The following is a 21,245-nucleotide window of genomic DNA, read 5'->3' as shown; positions in this document are numbered from 1 at the left end:
CTAGTTAATGTCATAGATGCTACCATTAATTTTCACGGGTGCAGAGTTCTGCCTAACATTAAAGCTGTCTGGACTTGGCACCCCATTTGTAAAATATAACCAGGTGGGTTACGGTGTGACTGTGTGCTTGAGGCTTTTTTTTAAAAAAGAAAAGAAAAAAAGACAACAAAAACAATCCATAGAGATTCTGCAACTTTTTTTTAACCTAATTTCACTGCTTTTTGTTCTTTCCCTTTTTGATGTTTTTCTGAGTTAATATGGTTTCAGTAGTATTTATTATTCTGTGCACTTACCTTTATTATGTTGTTGAGTTGTTTTAACTCTAAGGTAGTGTAAAATAAATGTGCATGCAAATTGGAAGATAGAGAATATCCTTACCAGTGAGCCCTTGGTGTGAAGTAGCATTATTCACACGATATACTGAATTACTGCAAAGAAAAACAATGGAGGGAGCCCTGTTATTCAAGAGAACTTGTACCTTTTGTCTGAGATTCTCCTACAAAACCTGCAATACCACCTCTGAGCTTGAGATGTGGCTCAGATTTAGAAATAATAGAAAGGATTGCTGATTTAAGTAAAATAATCTGAGACAAAGTACATTTTGTATCTTCTTGTAAAAACCTTCTACATGTTAGCAGGAAAAAAACAATTGCTTGTGAGTACAACATGTGAAATGCAGCACATTGCAATAGATGCATATGATTAAATAGGATTTGTTAGTTATGTTGCAATTGGCTGTTAACAGGCTGAGAGCAGCTGTGGCACCACTGGCTGCTCTGTAACCTGTGCAAGTGAAGCAGTGCAGCCCCAATAGGTTTCTTTGGACCTTTGTCACGTGGGATATTTGGCCTCCAGATTTGTCAAAGGTCATAAACTTACTTTCCCTTCTTCTAAAAGCGTTCCTGAGATTTAAGGCTATTCAATGAAAAAAACTCCAGATTTTACATAATGCTTCTACATTTTTTATTGAACAGAAATTGAATTGTATATGAGTGCAAAATTCTGCTCCTAAATAGGGACCTTTTTCTCAAGCAAGATTTCCATTTAAAATGCAGTAATTAAATTATTCTAAATAATTACTTTGTTTCAGGTAGCTAAAAAGAGAACCATTGTGGGGAAAAAAAAAACATGCATAAGAATAGTAACAAATGCCTGATAAGTCATAAAGCTGGATTATGTTTTATAGAAGGAGGAAGTTAGGTGGTATACAAATAGCTGTTTACATCAACGGTGTAGCACATGAATTTCCCTGTTGGAATTGTGATTCACTTTGCTTTCTGCACTAATTATTTTTTCCTCTTTTATTCTAGAGGAGAATATGCAATGCAGTGTCATTATAGGCAAGAATAATGTTTTCCAGAAGAAAAGTGCTTTCGTAATTTAGGTTTCATTAAAGCAACAGAAATTTGCTGGCAGTATGTAATATGAGCGCCTTGTTCCAGTGGCACACTTCCAACATCTTCATTTGGAAAGAAGACTGCTGCATTCACAATTCATAAAAGCATTGGCATCTATCCCATTAAACTCACACAGGAAAATAAAACATTCTTATATGCAAAAACACCCTATCTTTTCTAAGCTATTTATAGGTAATGTTCTGTCCTTTCCTGTAGTACACAAATAATGACAGTAAGTGCACTTTTAGATATGGAAAATAGTTACAAAAATGAACTTAAGAAAAGCTGTACTTAAAAGCAATTTTGGAGACACTTTAAATGCCTCGGGTTTAATGTCATCCTTTTGCACATGTATGTGTCCCATGCCCCAGAGACTTCCAGTCCTGCTGCCTACAGGCTGCCTCTACAGATTTGTGTCCTAGTACATCTCCAGAACCAGCAGAACTTGTTACTTAGCCAATATTCCTCCTTTAATTTCTCTGTCCATGTCCTTCTCAAAGTAGTGTGATTTGTCTTGACTAGTTTCTAAAATGTGTTTTATTCCCATGTTCCTCCACTGCAACCTGGTAGAAGTGATGCAGATGTAGAGAGAGTGCTCTGTGTGCTCTTTGTGTCCTCATGCTACACCCAACATCAGCAGTTCTAAACATCCTAAACAGCGAGCTCAGGAAAATTCACTGCTGCTCCTGTGCTTTGCTAGTTTATGATGTTGGATTTGTAAAGCATCTTGGTACTCACAAAGAACTCATGGAGTATTTGACACTATTAACAGGGAAAGAGAAGTAGGTAGGGCTACCAATGCTGTTTGCCCTTGCAAGCAAACAGCATCCAGAATAGAAGCTGCACTGCTCTGAGTACTGCCCTCACCTCCAGTGTGGATTGCTTTGTAAAGCTAAACAGCAATTGCACCGACTTCTTCCAGAGCCTTTCTCTGTCCAGGTGCTGAGCATAGATTGTTGCTGTCGGTGCTCAGTGTGTGGTGACTGGGGGGCTGTGGCCCAGCCCCATCCCCAAGGCACAGCTGTGAGCAGCAGGTGAGCAGCACTGACAGCAATGAGCCATGGAGTGCCCGGGGGCACTGACCAACACCAAAGGGAGCAGAGGGCACACAGGGGCAATGCATCAACATGAGGGTACAAAAGGTTGGGCTGAAGAACAAGGGCAGACAGACACTTGAAGCCTTCTGGAGTGCTAAGGTCTTACTCTGTGTGGGTTGAAGCCTTCTGAACTTGCATGATGACACTCTGTGTATGGTGGCCGTCTCAGCTGTGACATGTGCTGCAATAGTTATCCTCTGGTAATCCAAATCCCTGGAACAAGAGAAGAAAATGGCATGGGTCTGTACTGCTGAATAGTTCTGTAACTTGCAGCAGTTAGCCTACCCCTGTTTCTATGTTCTGCTGATTGCCAGAATCTTTCTTCTTAGACTGAAAAGGTTCTTCCAGAATACCTTATTTATCAGCAAAAAAAAAAAAAAATTATTACAGGGCTTGAGGTAAGCAATATGTAACTTGGTTTTTAATCGTTATTTGGGAAAATAACTATAAAATAGCTCTCTGGCTAATACTTTGAGTGGATGAATGTGCATGTTCAAAGCATAACCCATGTAATTTAACTTTTTTTTAAAAATTTATTCAGACAGAAAAAGTCAGAAATGTTTGCTAATCAAAATTTTTGTTCATATAAAAATAAATACATAAATTATGCTATTATAGCTTATTTAAAGAAGTGATACTATGAAGGAAAAAAATCTGCACTGTTGCTTTTGACCCAGAGCTGCTATAGTTTAATCTTCTATACTTGCTATAAAAACAAGGTATCATGAAACCAAACATGTATTATGTAGATGCCTGATCCTACAAAGGCTTGTGCTGAAAGAATACTCACATGTGTAACGTGCAAGACACATACATAGGTTTTTAGTGCTGTGGAAATACAAACTGTCCTGCTGGTAGCATGCTCTCCATTTGTTCTACAGGTTGTATTAAAACAAGAAAATCACTTGGAAAATAGATGCCTAGCATTTCAAAGGAACCCAAAGTGCTTTGTAGGTTATGTATTTAAAACATACACACAAGGAGTGACTTTGCCATGGCAACGTGGCCATAGGTAAAAGTAGACTAGAGCAACTCATCCCAATAAAGTAATTCAAGTGCAAGTGTTCAAGGTAACAGTAATGTGAAATCAGAATTCACACCTAAATCTATTCAGGTCTATTCCCTGACTTTGGAGAAAAGTGCCAGTAAATCTTTTCAGTGACTGCACAGTGAGCTGCCCACCATCTGCATCCAGCCTCAAAACACTGACTTCTGCTTGCAGCTCCTACTCTATGGCAATACTATTCTGTGGCAAACAAACTCTCAGGTAAAAAAATCAGAATAAAGTGCTTTATGAGCCTTAATATAGTCTCAATGCCTATCATGGGGAAACTACAATGATCACTGCTTAAAGAAGCTGACAAGAAGCTAAATTATTCTGAGTTCCTTGTAATATCTTCTAGATTTTGAGAAGGAGGTGGATGTGATAGGAGAACCTACTTGTCTTCCTGAGGGAGAGGGCTGTACACAAATTTCCTTTATCCTGATGTCATCAACTGCCAGTCACTAGAGGAGGCTGGCTAATACCAGGTTTGAATAGCCCTAAGAAATTGAGTCTTCAGCTCTGGTAGTTCTTTTCTCTTTCAATTGCACAAGAGTAGGTGAGGACAAGAATTGCCAGAGATGTAACACCACAGGGAGCATCATGTGGAGGAAATTGCTCAGCACACCAGCACAAGGGTGTGCCAGGCAACCATGGAGCAGGAGTGAGCCAGTCAGCAAGCTCCACAGCTGCATTGCTGCAGGACTGTTTGAGCTATTTGCAGCTCTGTGCAAGGAAACTGGCAGCACAGAGCCAGTGGCTGTGGATCCTTGTAGAGCTCAGATCACTGCCAGCCAGACTGCCTGTAGCCCACACTTTGCTGTAGACAAGGTGTCTGTCCATGGGTTATACAGAAAATACTATATGGACCTTTCACCAATAAACATTTTTAATGCCACCCATTTCTTAACTGCTGCCAGGTTAAAGTACAGAGTCAGCAGATAAACTGTGTTTTCTAAAGGTGTTTTCTAAATTTCACATTTTGCTACTAGGAAGTGTAGACTTAGTTTCAGCTGCTGTTTTCAGCCTGACATTAAGAGTTGGAAATCAGTAGAAGAGCATCCCTGAGCCTTCCTATAGGACTGCAGGCAGAAGTTCTGACAGAAAACAGGAGACTTGTTGGTGTGGCCATCAGCTTGAGATTGAGGCTGTGGATTCTTGTTGCTAAACTCTTTGGCAGCAAAGGTCATGGGGAAGGAAAACACCTGTTGTGCAGCAGCTGTATCATCTGCTCTGCTTTTATTTGCCCACAAGGAACCACTGGAATAAGAATAGTGGTAAGGAATATACTGTGGTAAGGAGTGCACAATTGTGAAGATAAATCAAAGGTTTCTGCAGGAAAGTAAGCACAAGACAGTGCTTACTATTACTATTACTAGACATACTATTAATAGCTTCTGAGAAAAGATAGCATGTCCCAAAAGCAAAAGCATCATGGGTTGTCACCTGCTTCTCAGAGAACTCATCCAAATGTAGTCCTCAGAGATTATCATTTCCATTGACTCTGTAAGTCAAAAGTGTTTTCTTCCACTTCAGCACAGGATCAATATAATCATCTCTAAAAGCCTCCTCTAGTGCAGCAGACCACAAGGCACATGTACATTTTTAATTTGAGGACCCAAAGCTGAACTGAATCCCTCTCACTTGTCATCAGTAATATTTAGAATGATGATCAATGAATGCTGCATTAAGAATGCTTAAAATGCCACTGATCCCTTCAAAGCAACACTTTAAGAGGCTCCACTTGTGCCTCTACAAAACTCACAAAGGGAGGTGGTTAGATTTTTCTGACTTCCATAAATACCTGAGCAAGACAGCAAGACCCAGGTGCTGAAGCAATTCTGCGTAAGAATGGGGAGCAGCAGCCCAGCACACAGCTGATTGCTCTCAGCAAAGCCCTGTGGATGCATGCAAGACCCACGTCTCAGGGTAGGACACAAAGCCCTGACAGGTGTCTATCCCAAGGAATGCGAGGAAAAGTTCCTCAGGTGTTCTTCAGAATCAGATGGATCAAGGCTTGTTTAGCTTTCACCCACGCCCTGATCTTCCATCAAGGGTGGAATTCATGTAGAGTTTGTGCTTTGTATTCAAAGAAAAAGTACCTTTTGATAATTTTGCAGAAGCCCCATTAGGCATTTTATTTTTCTAAATTTAATGATGAAGACCAAAAGGCAAAGCTCCCCTTTACACTGGGAGAACTTCAGTGGTGTAGAGAGACTACAAATATGACAAATACAACTACAGCAAAAGAAAGAGGGTTCTGTGAATGGAAAATGTCTTATTAAATAGAAAATACTACAAAAAGTTGTTTTTGTTTTTTTTTTTTTAATAGCTGAAGTATATCAAAGTAAAAGCCAAGGAAATAAGAAAAATAAAAGAGGAAAAACCAAAAGCTTGTTAATGTTTTTATAGATGTTCTCCGTGTTCATTAGTATCTGGTGTTTTTTCCTGTTGAGCCCTAAGCAGTTGGCACATAATATACTGCTGTTAATTATCAGTGCAGAGCAGCCTTCCCCTGGGCTCAGATGTGTCCAAGTCAAGACTTTGAACTGTAAAGGTAACCACCTTTACAGTGGTTGGGTGAAAACTGAGCTTAAATGCATGAGACAGCTGCTGCAGATCAGATGTGATTGCTGGGGAGGAGGTGTAGAGAGTTATCTTAAGGTCTGGAAACTCCATCTGTGTGCAGTCTGTCATCAGCCCCGATCCTTAGGAGCTTGGTGTTAGTAAAACAGTGAGTCCATGCCCAGGCAGGATGACACACCAAACACTGCTCTACAGCTGTAGTCTCTTATGTGCTAAACATTTCTAGCAATATCCTTAATCTTTGTTCTTTTCAATATGTGACACAGCTGGAGCTGGACTAATCTGATTTTTTTATATATATATAGCATTTATAATATATGTTAATATTATGGCATTTATAGCATTATTAATATATGCTAATATATAGCTTTTATTAGCAGGTAGTTATGTAGAAAAACAAGGGTCAATTGACCTGGTGCTTTGCTGCCCAGCAATAAGCAGAAGAGTTACTCATTTTCTGGAGCTGTAGGTATGAATGTGCTGGACCTCCACATTTTAAGTTCATTGTATATGATACGTGTTACAGATGTCTGTTTAAATCACAGAAATATTTTGCCCACCATCTTTTAGTATCAATTCAGTTGAAGCAGCCCATGGGCTGCTGAAGGTATAAGGTTTTGCCATTGATTTTTCCCAGCAGCAGTGACTGTTGTTCTTGCTCTCCACACCAGAAGTCCCATGTAAGGAGCCAGCTGCATTGTATTAAACTGCTTCCATCCTTTCAGGCTGGATCTCCTATCAAATCAGGTACTGAATTATCAGATTTTCTTAGAGAAGATTTCCCTCTGTTTGTCATTAACCTGCCTTTGTCCTTTTAACAGCAACAGCTCTGCTTGAAATTACAGTGGTTAATTTCTTTGCAAGCAGCTCTCCCAGTGCCCGTTGTGTCAGCAGGATGGAAATTGCTGCCAAACCAGCAGCACAGGTACGTGCAGTTGCTAAGGTCTGAATGCAAAGTTCTCTTACGACTCAACCTCTTCCTTATTAGCACAACATCAAAGCATGGGACATCCTCCCCAAGTAGCTCAGCTCTGGAAAATCCTTATCCCACCTGCATGGGGTGGCACAAACTCACAGGAGGGTTCCTGGGACATCTGCAGCATCCCCACCCAGCCCTACACTGGATCATGGGGCAAGCTGATTTGCCTCCCCCTCAGAAGATTCCTGAGACATAAACTCTGGGAGATGGGCTAATTTTTTCTCTTAACTGGTGCCACCTGTAACATAAATAGTGCCATGCTGGGCCCATGGTAGTGGGACCCTTGATGCTGCAGAGACAGGAGGATTGTTCTGGATATGTGAGCAGAGCTGTTCTGTAAGTGCCCTGAGTGGCAGTAAAGAATGCATTATAGTGATCTAAAATCCTGGTAAACAATAGGTAGTTAAATCAATTTCTCCTTTCATTCTCTCTCCAATAATTAGTCACAGTGTTCCTCTCTTGGTTTAAGTTCACTTGATGGTCCCAGTTCCTTTACACCTTTCATACATTACTATTTGCGTACCTCAAGGGGAAATGCACCACACTGATATTGCATTTCTGACTAATTTCTGATGCATGTTTCTCCATGAAATCCTCTTCTCCTTAACTCCTCCTCTTCTTTTTTTGTTGTTTTGTTTTGCTTCCCTGAGCCTTCTGCCTCTGTGGAGACCTGCTTCAGCTGTTAATAAATTGTCTTGATATATTGCTGAGAACATCTGTATTTTTTGGTTTTTTCTTAAACATTAAATTGAAGCCTTAATTTTTCTATTTTCTCCCAAACTTTATCTAAGACCAGCTAATGCACTCACTAAATCTGTGCCCCTTCCACCCAAGTGTGATTCACACAGAAATTGAAACTGGGGCCCACTGCCTTTGCCAACATGTTCATATCAGGGAGATTGCACATCCTTGTGTGCAAGAACCTAATTCTGAACTTTCTCAGTTGAAGTCTGGACTTTCTCTGTGAACATCAAGCTCATGTAAAGCAGAGTAGATTAGATCCCAAGGTACCTTTTGTAGTATATACAATGCTGAATTTCATTTTTCTTATTCAAAGCAGAAGAGAAGCAAAGCTGGTGCTGTTGTGTATTTCATTCCTGTGATCAATGCTATTATTACTTCCCACAGGTTTGCAAAAACAGACCCTACTCAGGTGGTTTTGAGGGTCTCCCCAGGAACATCCACGTGCTGCAGGGTCTCCTCAAGCTCTCCAGGTGAGTCTCTTTGTTTCCAGTGCAGATCTCCTCCTGGGATGAAAGCAGGCATGGGACTGGCTCCTGCTGTCCCACTGGGGCAGTTGTAGAATGGTGGTGATCTGTGCTCTGCACATCAATGGGCTTTATCATTAGCTGGACTTAATGTCAACTTTGCATTTGTTTCAACATGAAAACAGTATTTATCATAGAAGTGGGTTGAGTCTAAACATAGTGAGAATGGACCAGAGCTCATCACTGCTCTTTAATAATCTTTTAAGCCAGCTAATTAAAGAAGCAGAACATGTTCTTGCTCTTTGCAGTGCTTACTAGTATAGACAAAGTATTAATTTCAACCTTAGCTGCAGGAGGACATTGGCAAGAGATATTTGGATCTGAGTAGGTTTCCAGTTTTGTTTTAGTCTGTTTCTTAACATCTGCTGAGGTGGGTGGCTGCTTCAGGGGGGAGTGAAAATTAACTTTATTGATTGAGTAATTTCCTTTATGAAGGCTCTGAAGGGGATGGCTGCCTGCAGAAATAATATTTGTTAAATGGCCATATTTGGAAAATGAGTCAGTGAGAAAATAGCATGCAAAATCACCAGCTTATCTCCAGCAAGGAAAGAACAGAAATGTGCTAAGAAAGGAAGATAGATGCTGACTTGGAGATGACAAGATAAAATTACCCTAATAGGATTTTTAAAAATTTATTAACTAAGAAAAATATATTAAGAAAATGTTGGAACTGGCCATTCCAAATGCTAAGACTTTTTAAATTAGAAAATTTGTGCAGAAATAACTGCCCATCTGCAAAATATATTTAGTTCACGTTAATGCTGCGTTTACAGGGTTTTGCAGCTCTGTCCTTCCCCTACCTTCACCTGCTTTTTCTAAAAAAAAAAAACCAAACTGAAAGAGGACACAATGATGTATTCAAGACATTAACAATCAAGAAAGAGAAAATAAACATCTTGTTGCTGTATGAACTACTTCAGCATAGTATGGAAGGATGGCAAGACCCTGAAAACTTAAAATACCTCCCAGGCAAATCCTGAGGTTTCAGAGACCCCGGCAGCAGCCCATCTAACTAGCTCCAGTTACTGTCTCTTTAGCAGCTTTGTCACTGCTGACCCCTCTCATTTACTGTGAGTCTTTATAAGAGAACATTTTCCACAGCCTTTTGTCCTGGCAGCTTACTCTTTAAACCCAGGAGCAGACTGAAATAGTTTCTTCTTTCTACCAGTTCGTGGGTGTCTTGGGTCTCATTTCCTCTCGAGTTCCTGAAGAGATGCCGTGGCCTCACTTGGCTTTTATGATGCTGTGGGCTTGGAGTGCCTGCTAGGGAAATGATAATGCTTGTTATTTGGAAATCTCGGGGAAGGAGAAAGGAGACCAGCAGCAAATTGATGTGAAGTTAAATTATTGCTTTTGTCCATAGCCTTGAGACTGGGGTGGGAAGTGGTAGATGAAACACTATGAAATCTGATATTTACTAAGTAAGCTTTTAAAACTCACACATTAGCCTGGGAGGCTGCCTGAGGAACAGAATAACTCTGCACTGATGCAACTGAAATGCTCCCTGCCAGAGCTAAGCCCGACCAGCTCGGCACTAGAGGCGTGTGCGGGGAAACGCTGGGGCTGAGGGAGCCGCCGTGCTCGGGCCGACAGGCCCCGGCAGCTGGGAAACGCCTGGAGGGCCTGGGCTGGAAGGTATAAAAGGTTTGCAGCAGTGGGACTTGTTCTCTCTGCAAATCCCTGCCCACCACTGCTCTAACACGGGTAACAAAGCGTGCCCAAGGAAAGGCAGGGTGTCCGGGCCATTGCAGAGCAGACACGCAGCAGCGGCAGGGACTGCGGGCCTTGGCACAGCCCCATGGCAGCGCCTGCCCTGCCCTGCCCTGCCCTGCCCTCCTCAGGGGCACTGCCTCGCGCCTGTGCTCTTTCCATGAAATTCCCAAGTCTCATCAGTGACAACGTGTGTTTCCTAGCCCACCTGAAAATTCTTCTCTCTGGAATGGCTTTGCTGTATGATTTTTCAGAGACATAAGTGCCTGTACTGGGCACTGGTGAGTCTGCACCTCGAATCCTGTGTTCAGTTTTGGGCCCCTCACTGCAAGAAAGGCTTTGAGGTGCTGGAGCATGTCCAAAGAAGTGCAACAAAGGTGGTGAAGGCTCTGGAGCAGCTGAGAGAGCTGGGTGTGTTTAGCCTGGAGAAAAGGAGGCTCAGGGGAAACCTTACTGCTCTCTACAACTGCTTGAAAGGAGATTATGGCAATGTGTGGATCAGCCTCTTCTCCCAGGCAGCTAGTGACAGGATTCAAGTGACACCAGGGGGTGTTCAGATTGGATATTGGGAAACATTTCTCTATGGAAAGCATTGGCAAGCATTGGAACAGACTGACCAGGGAAGCATTTGAGTCACTGTCCCTGGAGGTGTTTGAGAAGTGTAGATGTGGCACCTGGGGACAGCTTAGTGGTGGACTTGACAGTGTTAGGGTAGCTGCTGGATTTGATGATCTTAAAGGTCTTTCCCAACCAAAACAATTCCATTATTCTGATTCCAAATGTTCTTATGGGGAATCAGTTGATCAGAGCAGTATTGAAATACAGTGCTGTAAATGCAACCAACAAAAGGAGGAGTGCAAGGTGTGAAACAAGGACAGAATGAGGTGTGTGATGGCCTTTCCTAAGGTTATCACAAAGAAAAACATTTAAAAAAATACAACTTCCTACAAGTCAGAAGGCACCAGCTCTGGCCAATGAACATTTCAGCAGTTCTTTAAAAGATAATCCTTCCAAGAATAATATTTAAACCCCCTGTTTACAGTGAGGGTTGTTTTCCTGCCCTGGATTGCGGAGTAGTTTTATCCTTACTCTGTTTGCTTTAATAAAGATGGATGTATCACTCTCATGTCCCAGAGAAATATGAATTAGGTTATTTCCCTCTAACTGAAGTGTCCTCTATATCTTAATTGGATGTACTCTAATTTGCCCTGTGAGGTTGGGGAAGAGGAACATTCTATGCAGAAAATCCTGTCCAGTCCAGGTCACACAGGAGATCTAATGAATGAAAGGCTGCTGAGGTTGTTCCATCAGCTCCTTTCATCTGCCCCAGAGCCTCCATCAGCTTGCAGAACAGAAAATAATTAAGCATTGCAATAAAAGTTTTCATAGTATTTACAGGCAGATGAAGATCTGCTCTACTGGATGTAGTGTAACTCAATTGTTTAAAGGGGCAACAGGTCCTAGTCTTCCACTGACTTTTTTCCCCGAGGCAGTACACTCAGAATTGAAAGAAGTGGTGCTAGTGCCCCTTTTCATGCCAGCCACGCTACCTTGAGCTGCACCCTTTCCCCTGGGCTCTAGTTATATGTTAGGAAGCTCTTCCACTGGGAGTGTCTCCGGGACGCCCAACCAGTGCCAGTTCTAATCTCTGTACCAAAATGGCAAACACTGATCTGCTTTGTGTTGGATTTGGTGTAAAGGATGGGCTCAGTTATACCTGTTTGAAGTGCAACATAAACATTTTCTATAGTAGATTTACTCAGCTCTGTCTGGTCTCCAACAAATGACTCTTGTAGAGTGGACTACAACTGATGCCATAGGCGAGAAGCAAAATCCCATCTTTTTTGAACAAACACAAGGCTTTAATGTCTTTCATCTGCATTCTGGTGTATTTGGGCTTACTCCCAGTAGGACAACTATTAAGATATATTTCTTCTTAATCAAGTGTTGCTATTGAAAACTATATTAATTCAATGACAAGCCATTAAAATGGGGGTCTGAGGAGGAGCATATGACAGGGGAGGAGAGGCAAAGGAGGGTGGGTTTGTTTGTCCTGAGACAAAAGGGATTGGGAGGATCCAGCTACATTCTTCTGCTATCAAAAGGGGTGTTAGAGAGTTGAAAGGTAATTTCAATAAACAGAAACTTTGTTAAATAGTAAAATGCTTCATAGGCAGAAGAACAGGGATTGCCCCTGAGGTTACACTACTGAGAATTAGGATATACCTCTGTACTGGTAATACCTGTTCACTGCTAGAAGCAAGCCAGATTAAGCAATGTTCCTCATACAGTCACTTCTCAGAATTTTGGGGGGTTTAAATGTTCTTGTGATTTCTGAACATGTACTGTGTTCTTGAAGCTGCTATCCTGACAGTGGTGGGGAGAAATAAAAAGCCTCAAGTTAGAAGCCTGAGTTTCATGGGAATTATAAATGTCTCAGTGAATTTCAGTGGTTCTTTAAGCAAGCAAAATGAGAGACTCCAATGCCTCTGTGTAATCAATTTCAACATTTATGACTCAGACTATGAAACATGCAGCGCTGAATTATTCATTCTGGGCCAAGAAGAAAAATAAGACAACATCTCTTACTACACTGTGATATATTATTACAGGACAGCAGTGGTATGTTGAACTCCCAAAAATCCTCTTAGTGTAAACTAACTGAAAGTAGCAAAACATAACAGTCTTGGCTTTTGGACATGTACAGTTTAATTTCGTAGTCTTTTGAGGTTTGTTTTTAAAACTGCTCTTTTCTTAAAGCACAGGAAAAGCTGAAGTGAAAAGACACACATTTGTTTATTGGAACAGCACGATGTAACATGATCGTTGTTATTTCTGTTGCCTTTGATCCTCGGCACACAAGACAGTGTGGCTTAAAGGTTGGGCAGGGTCGCAGTCTCTCTGGCCCCTAGGCCTTTGCTATGGATGCCTGGATGCCTGAAGTGGTCTTCATTTGACACCTTCACAGTAGCCTGAAACACTCAGCAAGTGATCTGTGTCCAGCTTGTGAATCTCTTGGCATTTTTACAGAGAGATCATGTCCTGAGACAACCTTTTTGCACTTTGACTAGCTGAAAGTAACATAGATCTAATGTTAACATTGCTTGAAAAGAAGCTATGGGGGAAAGCACTTTTCAGGGAAAAAAAAAAAAAAACCAAAACAAAACAAACCACAACTAAATCAGGTATAAACCCATTTTACTTGTACTTATTCCTACTGGCTTGATCCAGAAAGCCTCATTATTGTCACCCAACTTTTAGGCAAAATCACTGGGTTTTTTCTTTCCTCCCTGACATATTGTATTAGCAGTCAGAAAGCCTGAGGAAAGAATCATGCAAAGTCTATGTGCTCAGCAAGAAGTTGCTTGGATGATTGCATGAGTAAAACGTCCGACTACAGCTTCAGGGAAAAGCCTTTCTGCAGGAGCCTGGTCCTGGCTCTGTCCTGAGGACACTTCCATGGTCCATTTCTTCAGGGAGTGATCTGCAGCTTGCTGTGTCTCAGATGTGCACCTTTCCCATGGCAGTGCGTGGTTACTGCCCTTGCAGATAAAGCAGGGGCTTTATATTTGGTTCTCTTCTCTACTAGAGAGAATTGAAATCCACATGTCCTATTTCCAAGGCAACCACTTATCCTATAAGAACACCTTTCACTCCTTTTGAATGTGTTCTTCCAAATCAAAGTTAATTGAATTGAGAGAAAGCATGGATACAAAGAAACAAAAAGGCTGCAGGACTGTGCAGCCGCTTAGGGCACTCATGAGGAAGAGGGAGGTTCTGAGCCGTGGTTCTTGCTCCCCAAGATGAGTTTGGGGTTTGAACAGCAATGTATGCCAGCACTTCTGGCAACAGGGAGAGTAACCAGAACCCTCTGCTGGGCCTGGAGCACTCTGAGCATGGTGATGCTTCCCTGAGCAGTTCCATGGCTTCAGCTGGTGAGATGAGGAGTGTTGCCTCGTGCAGGATGAAGATGTCACCCAGCGACAGAGACATCCTGCTCAGAATCACAGCTTTCTTGCCCACAGGCAGAAGGAGCCAAGCACCAGATTAAGCAATTGAGAGCACCCCTCCTCATTCTCTCTTCTACAGGAAGGCAGGAGGTGCCATGACATCTGTCTGCATCTCTGAGACTTGGGAGCCCACTGCCTGATGGCTGTGTTTGCTGCCCCCCGGGCTGAGCTAAAGCCCTGCTTCTGGGTGTGGAGTGGGTTAAAGCTGAGCATCTCTGCTAACCCTCAGCTGAAGCAGTTCTGGGTGTGTAAAGTGGTGCAGCTCAGGGCACCTGGATGGGGAAGTAGAAAAAGTAGGTATCTGTCAAACTGAGTTTTCTCTAGTGCTAGGGGGCAATCAGAAAAAGAGAGTCTGGGATGGGATATTTGAGTCCTGCACAACTCTTTTTTGATGGCCTTGTATGCTGTTTTTGTCTCCCTCTCTCTTTTTTAAATTTTTTTAATTATCACAGGTCTCTTGGTCTGAATTCCCTCATTTCAAGAACCCTAACAGGTCTCTGAAAGGATAAGAATTTAAAGGCATTAGGTACTTCTAGTGCAACTAAGCATAAGAAGTGTCCTCCAGTATATGGAAAAGATAGTCTAAAACCTGCTTCCTGTTCCTCCGTTTAATCTAAAGGTTGTTTTTTCAAGAAGCTTGTGAGGAGTCCTGTTCATACTAGTACTTAGTGTTACAAAGTAATACTGCTTTTGGGTATGTGCAAATTTGGCTGCAGTGATGTTTTAGCCTGGACATGCTCAGCCAGGACATGTTACAGGAAGAGGGATCAGCACTGGCTCACTCCTGCTGCACTGGCAGGCATTCCCTGTCACTGATGTCTCTGCTGTTGGAGCCAGGCAGAGGAGGCTGAAATGAAAGTTCAGATAGGCAAGGGAAGAGTGACATGTAAAATCATGAATCTCAGCATTCTAATCACAACCATGGTTATAATTAGTGGTATGGCAAAGATAAAAATATGCAACATGCCTGAGGAACCTATATATCTGCTGCTCCTGGATTGCTATCTGACAAGCTTATTAACCACAGCACTGTTGAAATACATACTCAGAATGGTTGCTTAGGACTGGGCTGACTGTTCTTTCATTATAGTGACATGGAGAGAACAAAGAGAAACTTAAAGAGTAAAGGAAGTAGTGAAATGAAGGATCTATTTTCTCAAACAGAATGAAGGAGTTCAGGCTAGCAAACCTGCATTACAACTGATGAGGGAGATGAGTGATCTCCCTCCCTTGGAGAGATTTCTTTTCTTTTGTGCTTACATTTTAGTGTCTTCTATTTTCTTTTGCCCAAGTGTGGGCACTTCTGAGCCACCAGGCTTTCTGTGGATGCAGACCTAGAGCACACACAGTGGAATGATGTTGGAGCATTTCTTCAGCGTAAGCAGAATGAGTCTCCAAATTTGGCTTACTAATGAACAGCTTTCTCAGCTGTAGGTGCTTGGGTGCATAGTGCTGAGTAACTACACTTAAATACGTCATTCGTGTTTGGGGTGTGCTGACAGATTCTGGTGCAGAGGGAAGAAATCCTTTATCTAAAGGGGAAGAATGCAGAGGTGGTCATAAACTACAATTTCTCCTGTGCAATGCTGATGTGTCAGCATGTGTTCTCATCCTGCCTGCTTGGGACAGAGAGGTGAGATAATTAACATTTTTTTGGTTTTGAGCTGTAGAAGATGTCAGTCATGTGGAAAGTGTTCTCTGGAGAATTTCAGATGGGTTTCTATACTGACTACACCTACAATGGCTTGGGCAGGGCACCCTGACAATGCCTTTGTGGCACTGCCTCACACTTGCTCACACTTCTGGTCTCTTTGCTGGGTGTACTTCAATCCCCTTCTCTGTTGCCCCGACAGAATGGACTCGTCCAAGGTCTGTGAATTCAAGTTTCTTGTTCTGTCCCCTTAGACACATGTGGCAATTTGAAGTGGAAGCCATAGCTCATGCAGGGAAGTTGCACACTGTTGAAACCATATGTCTAGAAACTATTAGACTTGCAAGTGAAATAGGAACCTTGTAAGTGGATTGTAGATCTCAGCCAGCCCCAGTTTCACTCCTGCCACAGGTGGAGTCTGCCATGGCAGAGAACAGACGTGTCTGTAGGAGATGGTGTGTCACAGGAGTCCATCCCCATTTTCATTGGTGATGAGTGTGAACAGGAGTTAGAAGGGTTTTTGGCAGTACCTTTCAAACTTTAAACTTCTTTTCTGCATTATTAGCAAAAAATTATAGAAGTGTATCTATGCTTGGTCTGATGCACCTCTTGAGTACCATATGCTTTTGCAGAAGCTGACAATTAAAGGAGCTGCTTACAGTGACTGGGAGGTTTGTGGTGGAAGCTCCTCTCTGTATGGGAATGTTAGGGTTACCTTCATTTCCTGAGTAATTGATGAGCAAGGAAAGCACCTCGTCCAAACTGAAAGTTAATTGTAGTTGAAATTTAGGGAGCCTCAAAGATGATTAAACAAACCTAAACTATCTCATAAATTGAGAGTTGAATAAGTTCATACTTTGTTCTGCTCAAACGTTTGTGTTTAAACAAGATCTTTTCAATTGCACTGTTTATTCACCCAAGAGCACCTCAGCACATTCTCTGTCCCTCACCACAATTTCTCGCTCTCGTTTTAGCCACTAATACCCCGTTGTAGTACAAATCCTGGAAGGAGGGCGTGGAGGGGGATTAAGAGGCCAGTAGAGCTATACTTGATTATTGTAGGTGGTAAGAAAAGGTCACCACTTGCTTTAATTTTCCTGCTTTGCAAAAGTATGAAATGTCAACATGCCACCATATTTTGGGTCAATATTTAAAATTATTGAAACAAAGGAGTAAGATGTAATAGTGGCAGCTGAGTGTTGATTTTCATTTTAATGCATTAGATATTTATGAATGAATGACAAAGGTCCACAATGCCAATAGACCAAAAGGAGATTTTGGCCCAAAAGGCACACCTTGCAGCACTTAATCAAGCAAATACCCTAAAAATTCAGATGGAAATCTTGCTTCAGGATCATATTTTCTCTATGAAGTATAAGAACAGCAACTACATTAATAATTTTCAACACGATATACTTACTCTCTTCTTTGTAAATGACTTGTTTCTTATTTGTGCTTATAATGCTAAATCTCCTTCTTCCTGCACAGCCACAGAGCTTGCTTTAAAGTCCAAAAATTGTTATTGGCCTGTTTTCAGCTGATTTTCTAGACATCAGTAGGGAGATCTGCCTCTCCCTGGAATGCATCAGTGAATATGAATGACATAAATACAAAGAAAAAAAGACATTTCTTCAAAATAAGTGAGCAGCAGCTCCTACCTCAGCAAACACCTTGCCACCTCCACTCAGCAGCAGGCAGAAACATGGCTGTTTGCATAGATGCCCATCTTCTGAGCTGTTGCCTTCTCTTTTAAATCCATTATTTCTAGAGGATTCAGTCATATCAAATTAAATCTAAACAAAGGAAGTTCTTGACAAGTCAAGCAAAGAAGCAGTATCATTTTACTACAGAGTCAAAAAATAAATAAAATACTTGCTATAATTTTATATCCCCTGGTCAGAAAAAAAATGCTTGTTAGTCAGTCATGATGACTGTTTTCTTTTCTCGGGGCTTTCATGTTGGAGGAGGTGCAGAGGGTAACCTGGGACATTGGTAAGTGGCTTTTCTTGTAACATGAGATTTTCCTGCAGCACACAAGCGAGCCCAGCATTTGTGTGCAGCCCAGCACAAGTAATCCTGCAGAGGTGATCGCCCTTGGTTATTGATGGAAAGATGACACGGCCCCTCAGCCACGCAGGAGCGGCTCCTCCATGGCTTGCACTATTTCATACAGAAGGCATCCAGACTATGTCCCTGCCAGACAGCTCTGCCTTATTAGGATGAGGCAGTTTTCTTCTGAGCCTGCACCTCCTTGCCTTGCTCAGAGCCTGATGAATGGGTGGATACCAATCTGACTCTCACATTTTTCATGCCAAGCTGGTTATCCTGTTTTAACATAAACTAGAGCCCTTTTCTTTAAGCTGTATGTTGGCATTTCTTTGAGCCTAAATCTGCGTTCTATCTTGGGAAGGCACAGACTGTATTCGTCGCCGTCTGTGGGTGAAAGCTATATTCCTCACATGTTTAGGTTCACAGCAAATCCTGTAGTGCTAGTGCAGGAGAATTTCCACCTGAACCTCTTCCCTTCTCAATCTGTCAGCAGTGTCTTTTTCATGTGGGAACTTCCTGAGGAACTACTTTAGTATTAACAAGCAATCATTAAGATTACTTGGAGCAGGGCTTGAATGGTGCTGTGAAGTAAACACAAATATAAAACATGGGCACTGGCATTTGGCATTATTTGGCAATTAAGAACATGACTGGCTTTTTACACCAATAAATTCTGTACTTTAAAAAGCTGCTGCAGCAGAAAAAAAAAAGAGTTTCAAGGAGATTAATTCTATTCACCCATTTCCCTAAAGAATCACAGCATGCTAAACATGCTTTTTTGCAACACTGAGCAGTGCTGTGCATTATGTAAGTGAAGGCATTGGTGTCCATTTGCAGATGCTGAAGCTACAAAATTAAAAAAAAAATAATACATGTTTCTGCAAGGCAGTTGGGCACTTCTGCAGGTCTGTGGGTGAAAGTGCTGCAGTCTGGTAATGGGACAGCTCAGCAAGGAGTCAGTTTGTTACTGGGAATGGGCAAGACAGCGTTGCTGAACTTGACTCTGATTTCCACCATTTGATGTAGTCTGGCCCAAAATGTTCAGGCAACAAGGTATCCTGATATTTGCCTCCAGCTTCAAATAGGTGGTTTTGTTGAAGCTGACAATTTACTCTTGTTTGTTCTCTGCTCTGTGTTTGAAACAAAACAGGGCTTTCTGAATACTCAGAAAACACTGGCAGTATTCTGGAATAGACTTAATGAGGGTAACTTCTGCTTTTAGGAAAAGAAGTCAGTCTCATGACTCCTTCGAACATTTTCTGAGACCCCATTTGTCAGTAATGGCTTTATCCAGTAGTAAGTGTAGGCTCCTACAGCACCATTATTGGCCTGTTTTCAGCTCTGAGAAATGGAGACAGCTTCAGGAACAGCTCTGAGGTCAATGGTGAAGAGAACAAGATTTGGAGTCCCACTGCATGAGTCCCACTTATTTTGTATGAATCACAAAATGTTGGCAAGTTCCCCAAATGGTTTGGAATCTTTTTCTGTTGTTTAAATTCCTGTTACAGCCATAACTAACAAAATAGCATTTCATTCATTTTTCTGCAATAAACTCAGAATTGCAGGAGGAAGATATTACTCTTCTAGACTCTCAGTCCAATAGGAGATTCATTTGTCCTAAGGATTTATATCAGTTCTTTTATCTGAATTTCCCAGTTACTTTAGAGCTGTTGTTTCTGTAAGTTTTACCAGGGCCATCCCACAACACTTCCTGCTCTAGACTTTCACCAAAGCCAAAGAGCGCAGCAGCTACACCCATAACTTCCTTAGACAGATTCCTGAGAGAATGCATCATCTCCCTTTTCTTGGCTTGCTGTAACATGCTTAACTTTTATAGGCACTAGACCTTTTAACACTTTCTAAATTTATGCCAGCAAAGACATGAGCGGCGTAGAACCCTGAACTGCATCCTTCACATTGCTCTGTGTTAAATATACCTGAGACTGCAATGCCCCTGGCATCTCAGAGATTTTACTTTGTATCAAAGACATGTACTCTTAATTAATAAAAGCTGAAAGAAGGCCTCAAGCAGAAGTGTTCTGTAAATCATTAAATTCTCAGGTCTCAATCTGCAGAAAAAAAGCAACGTGTTTAGACTATTACACTTGTGCAGAGCATGACCGCCTCTTCTTCAAGGATTATAGTTTTTGGTGAGGAAGAAGCATGCAGGGGGTATGAAAAAAAGGAAATCAGAGGTGAAATGTAATGCTGACCATTTCTTTAATATGTTTTTATATGTTTTTTTCTTTATATATGTTTTTATTAGCCACAAAAACCTTATTTCTCCATTGTAAAATATTTGCAGTAGCAGCTTTATTACCGTCACAGAATTCTACTTCTAGTTACACTTGTAACACCAACAAAAGCTTTTTATAGCTGCTTTTACAATGATACCTGATTAGGATAAGCTTGAAAACTCTCTAATATTTCATCCTTCTTAAAGACCATTCCTTGGCTATTCATTATACTTGCTTCATTACTTATTCATTATACATTATCCCCACTCCTGTTTTCTTGGAAATTCTGTATAAAAGCAGCACATTGGTTTTCAGCAACTTGTTGTGAGCTTTCTCTTAACTGTGTAGGGGAGAAAGGGCTTTGAGGGGTTTTTTTAATCCTTTTTTATGTTGATTAGAAAAATGTTTTGACTTGAGAATTCTCATGTTTGCTCTGTAAAGAACAGAGTATAGTCAGAGAACCAAAAGGTCTCTCAAACAGCTACTGAAGTTTGAATGATGTAGAGCAGATCCACTGTAAAGTGTCTTCCATCTGATACTTGCCTTCTTTGGCCTCGCAGAGGAATTAATATACTCCCTTGTGGTTCTCATAGAGCTGGGCATGAGCTGCATCAGAGAAAGGGCTTTATATAAGTTAAAAGTTTTGAGGTTTGTTTGGGTTAGTGGGCTTTGCTGTAAATGGGTTTGCATCTAATCTTGTTTCCATTGGGTTTATGCAAAGTAATGGCTGCTAGCTGACCAAATTACAATAGTATAATTCCTGCCAGAATGGAAGTCAAGCATAGAAAATATAAAAATTAAAATCTAAGGATCCCTGAATAATACAGAGAGGCATCTAGCATAAGATAGATTTATGATCCTATCTGTTCATTTTTGTACTAAGCATCCAAACTCTAAATTCTCTTATACGTGACCTTATTGTCACCTGAAAACTTTGCTGTTTTCCCTAAACAATCACTTTATTTGGAAGCACCTCCAGAATGTCAGTTAAAAACAGTTTTGGTGGTGTTCATCTGTGATGTGATTTCCACATTCAGATTTTATGACTTAGAGAAAGGGACAGATTTGCTGGTGATAATAACTTTCTTACTGTATGAAGCACAGACTTAATACCTTCTAGGCTGAGAGACAAATGCTTCTGTCCTTCCATTGCTGCAGCTCTTGGCACGGGCATTGCTGTGATGGAAGGTCTGTCTCAGGAGCTGCTCCCCAGGTCTCC

This window comes from Pyrgilauda ruficollis, unplaced genomic scaffold, assembly GCF_017590135.1.
Source record: "Pyrgilauda ruficollis isolate IOZ18807 unplaced genomic scaffold, ASM1759013v1 scaffold15, whole genome shotgun sequence".
NCBI lineage: Eukaryota > Metazoa > Chordata > Aves > Passeriformes > Passeridae > Pyrgilauda > Pyrgilauda ruficollis.
This window is presented reverse-complemented; position numbering follows the sequence as displayed.